Genomic DNA, 16,546 nt, shown 5'->3' with positions numbered 1-16,546 from the left:
TCTCATCTTGCATCATCATAATCATCCTGGTGGTAGTCTTTAAGTTAAGCTCACTACTCGTTGTTTTTGTTTGTGTTATCTCTGTATGCGTGTGTGAAGGGGAGATGTTGTAATGTGCTCACACATCCGGTAGGGGACTAAAGAAAGGGGAACCAGGAATACACCAATTGAACCAGACACGTCAAAATTAGAACAATAATCGAATATCACATAATCAGATTCAGAGTTTCAGACAGAGCAAATCAGCATTAGTCGTCAATAGACACGAGTCCGTAGCCTAGCGGTCGGCATAGGCAATTTAGGCAAGCCAAATATAAACTGCCATCCTCTATAGCCGCGATGAATCGGATTTTTCTAAAATTAAAACGAACATTTAGAAAACATAAAAAAAACTTGGTTATATCGGAAAACGTCAAAAAGTTTTCAAACCCTAACTTTCCAAAAAAATAGATCCAAAAACCCTGAAAGTGGAAAAACTGGCAGGAATGGTGACTTACTGCCTTACCTAACTCATATCTGTAATGAGTGACAGGCTTTATCCATTAATAACAAAACTGAATGATGAACGTTGTTGATTCTATTTTTCTTTCAACATATAACATATAAATAAGAAAAGCTTGTAGTTGTAGAAAACAATAATTTAATTCTTTCTTTTCACCAAGAAGTGTAAATTTTAGTGCTAGATGTCATGGAGAAAAAATTTGAGCTGTGCGCCGCACCACTCAAACTCGATTGAGCAGTGCAGCGCCCAGCTCAAGAAGTTTGAGCGTTTAAAGGCAAGACTCTGCAAAAGGCAATAGTAAATTAAATTTTGGTTTTTTGTGAGTGAAAATGATTTATCTTTACCATATCCTTGAGAAATGTAGTCTACAAGCTTTGCAGAGTATGGAATCCCTGAATATCAGTAACGGTCACCTGTGATGTGTTTTGGCCTTTACACAGCAATGTTTTTATATCAGGCCTGAATTTTAAATGCATGTAGTATACGCTACAAGTCAACAGGTAAGCATAACTTACAGTTTTCATGTTGATGGGCTGGAAAAAGAGAATGAGTTGCATGACCTAAATCTGTTCTATATTCCAAATATTAATTGATAAGATTTCTTGTAAACGTGTTAAAAGTGTGATCCTAAATTATGCCATTTTTTGTGTGGAAACAAATACAGAATCGTCATCAACGGTAGTTAATCCCCTTTGAGCAAAATATAAGATATGGAAAAAAAAATGTTGATTCATACCTTCATCAGCAAACATTAATTAAAGCAGGTAGGTTTTCTTTTCTAAGTACCGTCACTAAGAAATCATCAATATGTTATAAACAAAGTGAGCTTGGAAATCTCATGAAATCAGATTCTTTATAGCTTTGTTCTAGCCAACTCATCACCTTTCAGGAGATTTTAATTTTATACTATGTAATTATTCTTGAAAGTAAAGCTTATTGTATGTTTGGTACCTTTAGACATTGAGTGGTTTCCCCTAACCGATTACATCCGTTTAATACGATGAGGTCTCATCAATTCGAAATTTCCATTTTAAATTTAATCAGATCTAGAATTCAATAGTAAAAGAAGCTATAAAAAATTGAAAACTCAATGAAAGATAGGCGGTAAAATGAAACTTCCATTTTTAGCTGTCACTTGAATCTACTTCAACTACTTTATAGCATATATAGCCCACTGGATGTACTAGTTCAAGCCTGGAGTATAGAACTATAAAAAAGACTCACCCCTCCGCTGACGGGAGGAGCTTATTCTCGAATAGACACTAGCACCACCACCAAAGGTTCTTGGACTTGGAACTTTGTTGAGCAATCGTCAACAAAACAGTTAGTTGTCGTTGTCGCCTTTTGACGTTAGGTTTCTTTTTTCTTTTTGAATTATAATAAGTCAAACAAGGTTGAGTGATGAACGCGTCTGATATTTACAGTATATGAAAATATGTGTAAAGTTCAAACCCTACCCGATCCTCGGTTTTCTTTTCAGTGATAGCTCTACTTTATTTAATAACATTAAATTAACGAAAATTTCAAAAAACAATTACGTTGCATTTCTATTCAAACAAAAACAAAGAAAAAATTTGAAAATAATCGTATAACGCAATTGTTGTCCTTAGCGAAATATAAACACAAAAACATGTTTAGATTTTGAGAATGTTGTTCTTCGACACTAGTAGAACGCGCTGAAGTCCATTCCAAGTTGGACACAAAAGAGGCAGGAAGTGCGTCGAAATGATTGAACGGGCGAGATAGGAAACCTCTAGGCTTGAACTAGTACATCCAGTGGGCTTTCTTTATAGTCTACTGCTTGTTTGCTACGTGGTTTCCCCTCAAATTTTTATAGCCATTTTTCAGACGAATTATACGAAAATTGTTAGTGATCGAATGTCGCGATATCTAAATAATGTTTAAGATTGAGATTGAGATTTAATTTTCAATTTTTTAGAGATCGTATTTTCCCCTCCATAGTGAAACAACACAACACAAAAGCATCATACTACATTAAGTGTAGGTCGTTTATTCTTTGGAAAATGTTTTATTGTGTCCCCATCAATAATTAAATCCTATATATATAATATAATAGTATATAAATATACCAGAGTTATAGTATACTATGTATAATACATAAAGTATTCTATTACTACTTACTTAAGGGTTTCTAAGAATTCGGCAACTCTGGTTGATGCCGCAAAAAAGGGATTTCTATAATTTTGTTTTTTAAACTACTCTAAAATCGTCGGATATAAAGAAAAAATCTAAAAATAAGGCTACGGGTAGAACTAACGTAGATCTTTTATTTAAGTCCTTTTGCGTCTTCGTAGACCTAGCTGTTTGTTTTTAAAAAAAAATTGGCCTCCTTTGCATAAGGTCCTCTCGGCTTTCTAAAGACTTTTTCATCGAATTTTTACCCACTCTTCCCATAAAAATAACATTCTGGAACAAATTAGGGACCTTTTCACTACTTATGAGAACGTACACACAAAAAATAGTACCATTTGGGTAAAAATTGTAGCACGGAGAGAACAGCAAAAGCGGCGTTTTTCAATAAGGTTCTCTCAGGCTTCCAAAGAGTTCTGGTAGTACTGTATGTATAACATTTCTGTACTAAACCCCATTTCTTCCTCGTTTTTTTTATTGTTCCTTTTTATCGTGAATCGCTGTACCTCAAGTCAATACGGAAAGAAGAACCAAATTGGGTGCGAAACACAATAGTGAACGCCAACAGTGCGTAGCACAGTTGTTTTTGGTTATTACTTAGTCAAGTCGTGGATTGTGAATAGATATTTTCTTTGTTTTTTTTTAACCTTAGATCACTACATGAATACAAGTCTATGTCAGGGTGGAGATGCTATATTGCTTCACAATTGGCTGTCAGAATGGGTAACTAAAGTTTTGTGCCAGGCCTGAATAGGTTTTTCTTGAAAACCAACAGAAAAAAATTGGTTTTTAAATCCCCACCATATTTTTATTAAGTGGGGAAAACTAAAATTTCAAATAAAAGTTCTTTAAATTAGGTTTTCATGCAAAACTATTTATTTACAGATTTCAGAAATTTTTTTCCTTTTATGCCCAAAACTTTAGTTTAAATAAATTTGGATTTATTATTTTTACGCAAATATAAGCTAAACCTAAGACCTAATTCCAGTGGCCTTGAAGTTCATGGGATAGAAATTAGAAAAACGGGATGGGATTTTTTTAAAGTATTGAGCGGTCGCATGATGAAGGTGTCTGGCGTTTGCGAAAAGTGAGACAAGACGATTCATTTTCTTAATTTTTCTCTGAGCGTAATAGGAGTGACCTTCAGGGGGATTATAAAGACGAATGAACGGCAAACCCATTTACCATACAAATTCTCTCCTTTCTCAGAATAATATTGTCGCGGATGAAGAAGGGGAAATATTATCTCTTTACAGAGATTATTCACCCGCTCATTGAACTACGCTGTGACCGTGGGAATAAATCATAGCAGATAATCAGCGCTAGAAGTAGATACGGACACATGCGCTCCGGAAGGGGTGTAGGGGAGACCGGGGCGAAATGGAACATTTTTTTATGTCTGCCGTATTTCTTATGATATCTGATAAAATAGATAGATTTTAGTATTTTTGTTTGTTCTGTATTGTTTAGATACATCTTGGCTACCCACTGATTTTTTTTGTTATGTTTATATTGAAAAATAAACGAGATATGAAAGAAAATATAACTCAGCTTTTTTTCACTCGACCTGCACTCGACCGAAAAAAGACGGGGTTAAATGGAACAGACCCCGGGGTAAAATGGAACGCCATTTTTCTCAGCAACGGATGAATAACATCTGTTGAAAAAACTATAGGAAAATAGGTAATTCATTTCTCTTCAAGAATATTACAATGTTTGCGAGAAACAAGTAGATTATTCTTGAGTAATTATTGTTTGAAAGTGGGACTATTTTTTCTTCATGTATTTTTACTGTATTCTGACTTTCCTTACAAAACCCCACCTATTTCCGTTAGTCATTTGTTTTCACCACTGTCCCGCCCCTTTCATTCAAGAAAGAAGGAGGGAAAGATTTCAATGTGTCCAAATTTATGGCGTCTGGCGTCTGCTTCTTGTTGCTGAATTTCTACATTTGCAGTTTCTGTTACATTCTTTCGGCTGCTCTGAAGTTCTGAAATACTATTCATGTTTTCACATCATTATATAGGTAAATATATTGGTGCCAAACATTAACAAGTTCACCTCTGAGTTTTCAAATGTAGATGAGAAACTTTAAAAGAAAAACAGAGAAGGTTGCCCAGTCAAAAATCATTTATGCTGTCAACAAATTGAAAAACAATGAAGGAAAGGGCATTCGACAGACTGCCAAATTGTTCAATATTTCTGTCACTACGCTCTTCAATCATTACCATAAAAAGAAACATCTTGGAATGCTTCCTGCAACCTTTGTTCCCCCTATCTATCACAAGACCGTTGTGAATTATGAACAAGAAGAAGAACTCGTCTGTTATCTAAAATACTCTGCTCAGCGCAATCATGGACTAAGTCCTATTGAAATTCGTCGTCTTGTTTACACCTTTGCTCGAGCAAACAATTTGAAGTACCCAGAGAGCTGGGTGAAAAACGAATGTGCTGGACCGGACTGGTACACAGGCTTTATGAAGAGACATCAGAGATTATCATTAAGGCAGCCAGAGGCAACTAGCCTAGCCCGGGCTGCTGGATGCAACTATGTCGTTTTTCGTCGATTTCAACAACAGTTTCAGCAAGTAATGGCTGTCAAAAGATTTCCTGCACACCGAATGTTCAATGGTGATGAAACAAGGACTCCAACAGTTCTTTCACCTATAAAAGTTGTAGCTGAACGGGGAGTAAAACAAGTGAGTTTTTCTTCGCTTTTTGAATTATTTCACTTTTCTTTGATCGCCAAAGTAACATTTCGTTTCTTTTTCTAAGGTAATGCAAACTACTTCTGCTGAAAGAGGACAGAACGTTACGATGCTTGCATTTTGCAATGTTGCAGGTGGCTACATACCACCAATTTTCTTATTCCCCTTGAAAAAAGAAAATCCAAACAGTTTAAGAGGTTGCATTGAAGGTAGCTTGGGGTGGTTTAACGGCAGCGGTTGGATGGACGGTGAGAATTTTCTTAAGTCGATGCAGCACTTTCAAAAGCATGTGAAAAGTTGTGAATCTGATCCAGTTTTGCTCATGGTTGACAACCATGCAAGTCATTTGGATTATGCTGTAGTGAAGTACTGCAATGAAAACTACATAACATTGTTAACATTCCCTCCACACTGCTCTCACGTACTTCAACCAGAAGACGTTGGAATATATGGCCCATTCAAAAATTACTTTGCTGCTGAACAACAAGAATGGTTGAGAACCCATCCAGGTCAACGCATCACTATTCATCACATTGCAGAACTCTCTAGAAAGCCTTCTTTGAGAGCTTTCAGTCCTATCAACATTGTTTCATCATTCGAAAAGACGGGCATATATCCATTTAAGGAGTTTCTTCCCGATGATGTACGATTTATACCTTCTATCGTCACCGAGTTACCACCTGGTAGGACAATTCATTATTTCTTTATATTACATTTTTTTAAATTTTTTTCGTAATCTCATATAGCTGCATTGGACACGAATAGCCAACCTTCAAGCAGTCAGCAAATGCCATGTTCATTGGTCGTCACAGAGTTACCACCTGGTAGGATAATTCATTACTTCTTTATATGACATTTGTGTTAAGTTTTTTCGTAATCTCATATAGCTGCATTGGACACGAATAGCCAACCTTCAAGCAGTCAGCAAATGCCATGTTCATTGGTCGTCATAGAGTTACCACCTGGTAGGACAATTCATTACTTCTTTATATGACATTTGTGTTAAGTTTTTTCGTTATCTCATATAGCTGCATTGGACACGAATAGCCAACCTTCAAGCAGTCAGCAACTGCCATGTTCATTAGAATGGAATAACTCAATTGATAGTAAGTTCATGTTGTTATAATGTATCCTATACTATCTATATACAGAATTACCAACAGATCACGTGATGGAGGAAATTGACCGCAACGGATGTACCCTTCAAAGAACACCTTTTCGGCCTCCATTTAGTCCCGTGGAGAATGATAAAGATAAATCGTCGGAGAATTCGACAAATGCAACAAGAGCAGCCCCAAAGAGACTAACATTTCTTGACATCATGCCACTTCCACAAGTTCCTCAAAGTGGCCCAAGAAATAGTAGAAAAAGTCGTAAAGGTTATTTTAGAGAAGCAACAAGTCCACTTGAGATGTCATTATTGGAAGAACAGCACTTACGAAAAGTTGAAAAAGAAAAAGAGAGGCTGGCTAGAGCTGCTGCTAAAGCTGATCGAGTTAAATCTAAAACAACAAAGCAATCAAACAAAGAAAACATTCCCAACTCCGCCTTACCCGAAGTTTGTTCCACGAAGGTCACCAATTCAAGAAAAATGTCCAACAAACAAAACAATATTGTCACCAGACCTGGACTTCGTGCACGTTTGAACACACAGCAGGGGAAAGTAACTAACATAACCATGTAATCAATTAATATTATGTGTGCTTGTGTTTATTTATCAATGATTTATTTTATTTTTTCAATACAATAATTTAAAACGAGTTCATCATCACACAGACTCTCCTTTTTTCAAAACAATTTGTTGCAACTGAAGTGGAATTCTTGAAATAAGAGAATTGACATAATTTTCTTTTTGAGTTAACATAAGAAAACACTTCTCAACTTCTTTGTAAAGATCCTTCTCAGAATGTACACGAATTTGTTTAGCATCGAACTCGTTCAAAATATCTGTAAATACAGCATCCATGGGCATCAGGTCTCCACTCGCTGTTGGCCAGCTATAAAAAACTGACATTTTTATATTGTCACCAAGCCATTTCTTCACTTTCAGACTATGATGAACAGGATATCTTAAACAATAAATATTGCAAAATTACTAAAATAAAATTATAAAGTTATAGCCTAGCTTCAGTACTTATTGTGAACGATTGATATGGGATCCACCTTTGGGTATGATGCCATTACCTCTTCAAGAAAAGCAACATACTGCTGTGAGTCAATTCTCATATTAACTTTACGAATGATATTGAATGATACATCATCATTTGGTTTCGAGATGCAGGCAACTACAGGAACACTGTTTGCTATGTTTGTTCTTTCGGTACCGAAATATGACGATATTTCACCTTTGCTGTCAAACCTAGTATAATGTACATCAATGTGAAAAATGTATAACATTTTAAGTAAATAACATTAAGTATACTTATAGCGATGTTCATTAATGTAGACCTTTGATAACCAAAATGGTATTGCATTTTCACGGAATTTCAAAGCAAATATTACTCTTTCCTCTCTCTGGGAGGCAGAGATAGGCCACTGAGCCACCCTTCAGAATTTGTTCAAATTGACAATTGATTGCACGAATTATTTTACAAACACAATGAAAACGAATTTCACTTTCACCTAAGAAAACTTTGACAATGAGGAGGTGATTTTTTCATCACTTTCCTCAAAGGTTAGGTCTAAATAGAAACATTTTTATGCCCTCCTTAAGCTCCTCCTACTGACGCTAAAAAGCGTTCCATTTAACCCCGAAAAATGTGTTCACTTTAACCCCGTAAAAGTTGTCACATAAAAAGTAACATTTTCTCGGTGTACAAATGAGCAATTTTTTTTTAAACGCCATTAAATAGAAAAAAAAAATCTTTAAAATGGCTATCTTACTTTAATTTTAATTTGATAACCCTGCTTAAAAACAAAAAAAAAACAGTATTCCTTATCATCCACACCAGTGATTTTACTTTTTCGATAATAACTTGAGAATTATTTCAACTACTCCAATTAAATTTACTCCCAGGATAAAAAATACCATTTCTCATATGCCCTAAAGAATTTTTATTTTTTTAACAAGTTTTTCATTATAAAAGCCTACTGTTCAACTTAACCCCCTGTTCCATTTCGCCCCGGTCTCCCCTAACTAGCATAGCAGTATATATACGAGTGTAAAATTCAGTTAAAGTTAGAGTTCCCTGATTTTCCTAAAAGTCTTCAGACGCTTCTCCAACTTTTGGTAATGGTTATCCCCTTTTGTTCGAGTAAAACCATCGTTTAGATTTAAGTCATCACTTGTTTATTCATTTGTGCTTGTTCAAATACAACTCACGTGAATGCTCGTGAATTGGTTAAGACGCAGCTCATTACCCGTAAGTGACGAATTAGTGCTGTAGAGTTTAAATTTTTGAGACGACCCTCGTTACCCATAAGTAGCGAATTTGTGCTGCAGTGTGGCAATTGTTGAAGATGCAGCTTGTTGCCTGAGAGTAAACGAAGTCGTGCTGCAGTCATTGTTAGCCGATGCCGAAGAGGGCAAACCCACGGCTACCTAGTTGCCCAAGAGACCCCAGCCGACGATTACATCCGTTTCGAGAACTGTCAAGCGTTCCGGTAGAAACTTCGCCTACCACAGCCTCATCGTTGGAGATTGGAACTTCCTTTTTGTCTAAGCCCTAAATTTTGAAGGTCCTATTCAAAAGGACCATTTGACGAAGAAGCTGACAGTCAGGGTGAATCAGTCGAGACTGCAAGAGATTCAAACTCGGAATCAAACACCGAGGTCGTTTTGAGAGCTGCAAGTCCAGTTGTTCCAGACGGTGGACAACAATTTATAGTGCCATCATGGCATATTGTGCAGCCACAAAGACAAGCTATGGCAGGCAAAATTATTATTAATTTTATTATTTGCATAATTTGAAAAGCAGAATTGGAGAAAACTTGCACGACATGGTGGAGCTCGACATTAACACTGGAGTTAACCCTCCAATTCACTAGTTTCCTTATAAGAGTGCCTGGAAGGAACGAGCTGTGATCCAAGAACAGATGGAAGAAATGTTACGTCAGGGAATAATTGAACATTTTGACAGCCCTTGGTCTTCACCTGTGGTCCTAGTAAAGAAGAAAGATGGAACTTGTCATTTTTGTGTTGATTATTGCAACTTTAATGCAGTGACCGTAAATGATTCCTACCCGCTGCCTCGTGTGGCCGATACATTGAGCCGCCTGAAGGGGGCTACAATTTTCTCCAGCATAGATCTCCAATCCGGATATCACCAGCAAGGATAGACCGAAAACAGCTTTCGTAACTGCGGATGGATTATATCAGTTCCGGGCTCTTCCATTTGGATTAACTAATGCTCCTGGCCCATTTCAGTAGGCAATGGATATTATTTTTGCCGGACTTCGATGGACAACGTGCCTAGTGTACCTAGATGACGTCATCGTCTACTCAGCAACGATCAAACAACATTTGAAATGACTGCAATCAGTGCTGGATTGCCTTGCTAAAGCCAACCTGAAACTAAAATGGTCAAAGTGTTCATTTGCTAGAAATACATTAAAAGTATTAGATTTCGCAGCCATCGCACGTCTGCTCACATCGATAACAAAGAAAGACATTCCATTCATTTGAAGAACGGATCAAGTTAGTAGCTTCAACGCTCTAAAAATAGCACTTACATCCACTCCAGTGCTAGCTCATCCAAACTACGATTTACCAATGAAAATTCTATCGGACGCCTGCGGTTTCGGTATAGGAGGTGTACTAGCCCAGCGCATCCATTGAGTCGAAAGACCAGTAGCGTACGCAAGCCGCTTACTATCTAAATCAGAAACAAATTATTCTATCACGGAGAAAGAATGTCTTGCATTAGTATGGTGTCTTACCAAGTTTCCATGTTTTGTGTGGGGTTTGTCAAAAGAAAGTGATCACCGATCATCAAGCGTTGTGATGGTTAATGAGCAAGCGGGACCTCGTCGGAGGTTTAGCACGTTGGAGTCTCTCGCTTCAGGAGTACGATATGACTATCGTATATCGTGGTGGGAAAACACACAACAACACCGACTGCCTTTCATGAAACCCACTTCAGCAGATAGAAAAAATGGAACATGATCGATGTTTCATCGTTGCAGCCATTGGACCAAATTCAGTGGATATCCTTTCTCCCGAAGAAGGTGGCTCATTTGTCAGCAAACAAAGAGCTCACTGTGATTAGAACGAAAATATCTCGAAGCTCGAGGATGGGAAAGAAAGGGTGAAAAACCTCATGCTGTGTAACGGAAAACTCTACAAAGAAAAAGATGGGAAAAATTACAGAAGATTATGTGTATCTGTGGAATATGATGAAAGAATTTTGCAAGCTTATCACGATGACATTGTTTCCGGTCATTTAGGCATCAAGCGGACTCTCCACAAAATTTGTAGTCAATTCTTTTGGCCGAAAAAGAATCTTGTTATAATTCGCTACGTTCAGAGTTGCGTGAGCTATCAAGGAAGAAAAGAAGTCCCAGATAAACCTTCGGGACTCCTGCAGTGCATTAAAGTAGAAAGACCTTTTGAGAATATGGATATTGACCTGCTAGGACCATTCCCTCTATCTCACAAGGGTAACAAAATGATAATTGTGGCAATGGATTACCTGACTGAATGGGTTGAGCTGAAAGCTATGCCAACCGGCAAAGCAGAGGATGTCACTGAATTCTTCTTTTACAAAATTTTTCTACGCCATGGAGCTCCAAAACAAATTATCACTGATCGAGGAAAACGCTTCGTTTATGAGTTAACTGAAGCAGTGGTAAAAAAATTACACACCAACCACAAAATGACATCCAGTTATCATCCTCAAGCAAACAGGGCTTTGGAAATAATGAATCATACGTTAGCAGTAATGCTTTCCATGTATGTTAGTACTGACTAGTGGGATTGGGATGAGTACCTAGAGTATGTGTGCTTCGCGTACAACACAGCCAGTCAAAAATACACAGGATATCCTCCATCCTTTCTCCTCTATGGACGCGATTACTAATCGACTTGGAGCTTGGCGAGGATCCAAATCCATTGTTGACAGAAGATGGCACCACAGAAGATTACGCAGATCGCCTATTGATTGAATTATCGACAGCTAGAGAAATGGTGAAAACTAGAATGGAAGAGGTGAAAAACAAACAAAAAGAGAGGTACGACTCACATCATCGGGATCTGTCCTTCCAATAAGGAGATTTATTGCTAGTGTACAAGCCATTCAGAAAAGTGGCAAAATCCGAAAAACTCCTTTATCGATGGTTGGGACCTTTCAAAGTGTTGTGGAAAACCACGCCGGTGAATTATGAGGTGATATCGGCAACCGGACGAGGGAAAACGTATATTTTGCACGTCATTCGTATGAAGCCATTCTTTGAAGCTTCAAATGAATGGAAGCTCCCATAAGAAATAGCTCCAAACAATGTAGAAGAGGCCACTGAAAAAGAACAAAGATAAGATCAAGAAATTGAATTACAAGAGATACCTGTAGTTACCAGCCCTCAAGCGGTAGTAGATGACGAAGAGACAGTTACCGAATATCCCACAGCAGATGGCGTAATGGTAGCCCCCCCTCCCCGCTTCAACCGAAGTAGAACCAGCTCAAAGACCCATCCGTAACAGAAGACCACCTGCTTGGTACCTTACTTGCTTGGTACCATTCTTGATACTCCTGTTTACAGTCTTCAATCCACCAATGGTTATGGCACTGATCCTGAGAGAAAACACCGTTTTTAAAGAACTAGTAGATGTCGCTTTCAGAGAATCAGAATGGACAATCGTGTCTGACCTCGATTTAGGGCCAGCTGGAACTGCAATAGCTTACTTGCAACAGAAAATTCTCCAACAGCAAGCAGTGGCAGACAAGTGTAAGCAGCAAGGGTCTCGCCCCCAAAAAATAGCAGCCAAAAGAATTTTCAGCAAATTACGAAAATTCTCGAAGGAACTGGGGAGTGTGACCGAGCAATTCACGACCGTGAAAGAAGCCTTAAACACCAACCCAAGAAACCGACGTAGTCTCAACGACGTAGGTATTAAGATCAACTTGGTTGTATTGCGCACACAAGGACAGAAACGTTACACTCAGACGGTAGCAACCTCAAGACTTGCCTTCCTTACCCAGCAGACGAACCGGTTGCCATAGTAACGCTCACCATCCTAACAACCCCCCTCAAGTTCAATTAAATCACATCCATACATTTCAATCACATGTTTATCCATTGGCTCGAAACTGTGAGATGAGACGATTGCGTGGTTTCTATGTTCTTGCGCTTCTCCTCGGAGCTGCTTGGGACGTCTCTGCAAATCTCACCGGGCCAGGTGTCCTCTTCCTGGTCGTGTTCTCTGACCATATTGCTGATGGTGGTACGGGATCAATGGTGAAGTCCTTTCGCACGAATCGACGATTTCTCCAGTACACACGGTCACTTGGCAGCTTGATGCGGTAATCGTGGTTCGGACCGATTTAAACGATTACTTCACGTTTGTCCCATCGTTTGGATGATGAGTCTTGAATACGAACGGGGCAGCCAATCTCCAGAGGTTTCAGGAGTCGGGATCGTTGGTCGTAGTGCTCCTTTACTCTCTCCCTCTCGGTCTCCGACACACGTTTGCACAACTCCCACGCAACGTTTGCACAACTCCCACGCATCCAGCCACTTCCGAGCATACGATTGGTGATGAGCCGGCACCAGCGATCGGAGTTGATGGCCAAATACCACTTCCGCCGGTGAGAAGCCGTGGGACTTGGGTGTGTTTCGCCACTCCAATAAGCCGCGGATGAAAGGTTCACAGTCTATCCGGCCCAATGATGAGGTAGTGATGATTAGCTTTTCCATTGCCTTCGTCGGCGGGCCGGTCACCCGTGCTGTTTTTGGTATTGTCCTGCTAATATAGTTTTTGCAAAGTTTCGTTTCTAATTTCGTTTTCTATTTTTAGAAGGGATCAAAGGCGTTCCGCAGTTCACAGGCGTCAGACTAAGTGAACAAGAACGTGAAACAAAACATTACCTCAAGCGGGCACCTGAGCAAGTGCGCCTTCAACAAACACGTAGAGAAGAAGCTGTTACTTCCCGCAAAATAACTACGCGAACTGCCGCCAAATAACTACGCGAACTGCCGCCGACTTTGATCAACGAGGTGAAGTAGGTAGCGTTGACCTCGCGGCAGAAGATAGTGGTGATGATATCCCTAACTGACAAGTTGGTAAGTATTTAATACTTTGACAAGTGTTTTCCAACCATTTTAAAATGTTATTTTGTTACAGAATCCAAAGTTCACACAGAGAATCGGCTGCTGTGCACTTACCATTTGATTATTGTATTAATACAGAAAAGTTCATATTCAAAATCTAGAATCGCGTTTGTGAAAGGAATGCGTGGGTAGCGTTGAGCTCGCGGCAGAAGATGGTGGTGATGAAATCCCTAACTGACAAGTTGGTAAGTATTTCATATTTTTACCTGTGTTTTCCAACCATTTTAAAATGTTATTTGGTTACAGGGTCCAAAGTGCACACAGAGAATAGGCTACTGTGCACTTACCATTTGATTTTTGAATTAATGCTGGCTATATATAGTCAGTCTAGTCGAGCAAAGTGGAAAAGAAAATATCAGTCCTGAAGAGATTATAGTCGGATCTTGTGGACTGGTTGATGCACATCGTGTCACTGGAGACCCAACTCAGGTTGACATGGACGCCATGGTCATTTTGTCACGAGAGCATCTTTACATGGTTTTGTAAGCATCGATATTTGTTATTTGGTTGTTTCAACTAACACACATTTCTTTTTTGGTGTATACATATGTACTATAAATTAACCCAGCTAACAATCGCAGCATAACGTAAAATTTCATAATTGGGGTTGTATTGTTTTTGAAATTTTTCAATAAAATGATATTTTTAAATTTTATTCCATTATCACAAGCGGGAGGGGTTATGGGGTCCTCTAAACTGAATTTGCATTATGCAAAATTACGTACGTCCTTGTCGGTTGTGATCTGGACGTTCCCAGGATGTCCCAGATCAGATGAACCAATAACGTTTGGACTCAAACATCCCAAGGACGTCCAGTTGCGGACGTCCTTGGGATGTTTGTCTGGATGTACAGTATGTTGCAAAGAAATCTGTCGAATAAGGCCATAGGATTTTTATGTTTTATTTTCACCATATTGGCCGCAAGATGGCTTGTTTTGACAGCGACGTTTTCCGCAAGCATTGTTCTGCAGAATCCTACCTACGGCAGCAGACGGTTTTAGCCGAATGTCAATTAACATTAAAACATCACAACCAAGTCTCTGTTTTGTTTGTATTTTTTGGTTTCTCAATAAAAGGAAATACCTATGAACATTAAAATCTGTTTTTGGGATTCCCTTAACAGTGTAAAGGTATACTTGCTACAAGTTTGCATAATCCTATTACAATTTATGCAGTCTAAGGCTAGACCCGCAGTGATGCAATAATACATACCAGTTAAAGCGGAGGTATGCTATGATGTAACTACAACCTCAGAAAATGATTTAAGAAGAAAAAACTACAGTTACTAGTTTTTTTTTTACAGGAAGTTTAATCGTTAAATATTTTACTCTTACAAGAGTGTGGTCTGCTACTGTTTTCTGTTGGCACGATAAACGTTATTTATTAAAACCGGCTTTCATTAAAATTTATGGCATTTAACAGGTGTCTACAGATTACTTAAATAGTGTAATTAATGCAAATACAGCCTTATCACTTATCTTTTATTCTATACTTTACATTTTGTAACTTATCGTTGTATACAGATTGTTTAAATAAAACATTTTGATACATGACACCTGTATATTAGTTAGTTTATTTTTTAAAAAATTAAAACAAATGAAAGGTAAATCTTCTTGACCAAAATCCTTTTTTAGTAACACAATAAATGACAGAAACATAAAACTTAAAACAGGGAATCATTAGAAAAAAAAATCTTTGCTTTCAAGAATGAAGTTCACTTTGGTGTAAAAGAATCTAAGAGCGCTTTCCAATACACGTCACAAATGCTTTTTATATCCCAGAATTTTTCTATGAGGACCCAAAGATCTTCTTGGTTTCCTGGCTGTTTCGCGTTAAGGTAAATTGTTTTTTTAAGATCCAACCATACCTTTCGAAATGGCCAAACATCTCTGAAACTTTCCGGCCACGGATCTGCCGTAACATTATCTTGGCCACTGATCCACTCCTGCAGTGCGTCCGTGATGCGTGATGCTTTTCCATCCACGTAACATTGACAATCTTGAACTCCGCCAGAAATTCCGGACCAAATTCGTCGCTGAATACTTCGATGATCTTGCTAGGGAAATTGTCCACTCGACAAATGGATCCTACTCCGCCAGTCGTTGAGAACCAAGCCCACACATAAATGGAATGCTTCGTTTTTTTACCTTACATGGGGAATCGTCCAAAAATGTGTGACCGGCTTGATGGATACTAAAGAAAAACGAATAAAAAATAATAATTACTACTTTTCAGCGCAAAAATAATACTTAAAATTAATAGCCTTATCTGAATGTAGCGGAGTCGGTAAAAATAGTATTATTCCGTTGTTGCCTATCACGCCGGAATGCAAGATCATTTGGCGTGGTAGATATTAAATTTGGGAATGATGACGATGCCATGCCAAGAGCGAAATTCATGTCTACACTTCAAGAAAAATGACAAGAAATGAAACACGAGACCTTGACTTTTGTCCGTGTCGAAATCATGAGAGGAAAGGGTAAGAAAATATCACATAGGTTGGAATTGGACAGAAAGTAAAAAAAAAGCTACCTAGGCTGAAGTGGGACAGGAAGTCTGTAGCTGTGACGTAGAGGGATTTATCCTTGACCTAGGTCGAACTGCGTAAGCTGAAAAAAGTATACCTTTTGTCACAACATAGTTTTTAACTGGAGGAGGAAATGCTTAGTAATTAAAATTATTGAATAAGGTCAGTCGTACCTCAAAATTTCCTTAAGCGCTATGTTTTTTGGGAGCCGGGCAAACATTTAAGTCTCCAAGATAAAGGAGCTGAAGTTGTGCTTTTTAACCAAAATACTAGCATACCTGAAATCGCAAAAATAATTCAATGCCACCCGAATACGGTGAAAAAGTGGTTCCGTCGATATGAAGAAACTTTTGACGCTAAGCGCAAAATACAATCCGGAGCAACCCGTAAAACGAC

At 38.4% G+C, this 16,546-nt stretch overlaps 1 long non-coding RNA gene across 1 annotated transcript; it reads right to left on the bottom strand.

The window, feature by feature from the left end:
- Positions 1-7,344: 7,344 nt before the first annotated feature.
- Positions 7,345-8,042, bottom strand: LOC123470400. The gene is made up of 3 exons (XR_006644061.1): positions 7,784-8,042; positions 7,496-7,720; positions 7,345-7,430 (listed from the first exon to the last, which is right to left on the bottom strand). It is a non-coding gene; the product is annotated as an uncharacterized LOC123470400 (long non-coding RNA).
- Positions 8,043-16,546: the final 8,504 nt, after the last annotated feature.

The sequence above is a fragment of the Daphnia magna genome, linkage group LG3 (genome assembly GCF_020631705.1).
Source record: "Daphnia magna isolate NIES linkage group LG3, ASM2063170v1.1, whole genome shotgun sequence".
In the NCBI taxonomy this organism is placed as follows: domain Eukaryota; kingdom Metazoa; phylum Arthropoda; class Branchiopoda; order Diplostraca; family Daphniidae; genus Daphnia; species Daphnia magna.
This window is presented reverse-complemented; position numbering and strand designations above follow the sequence as displayed.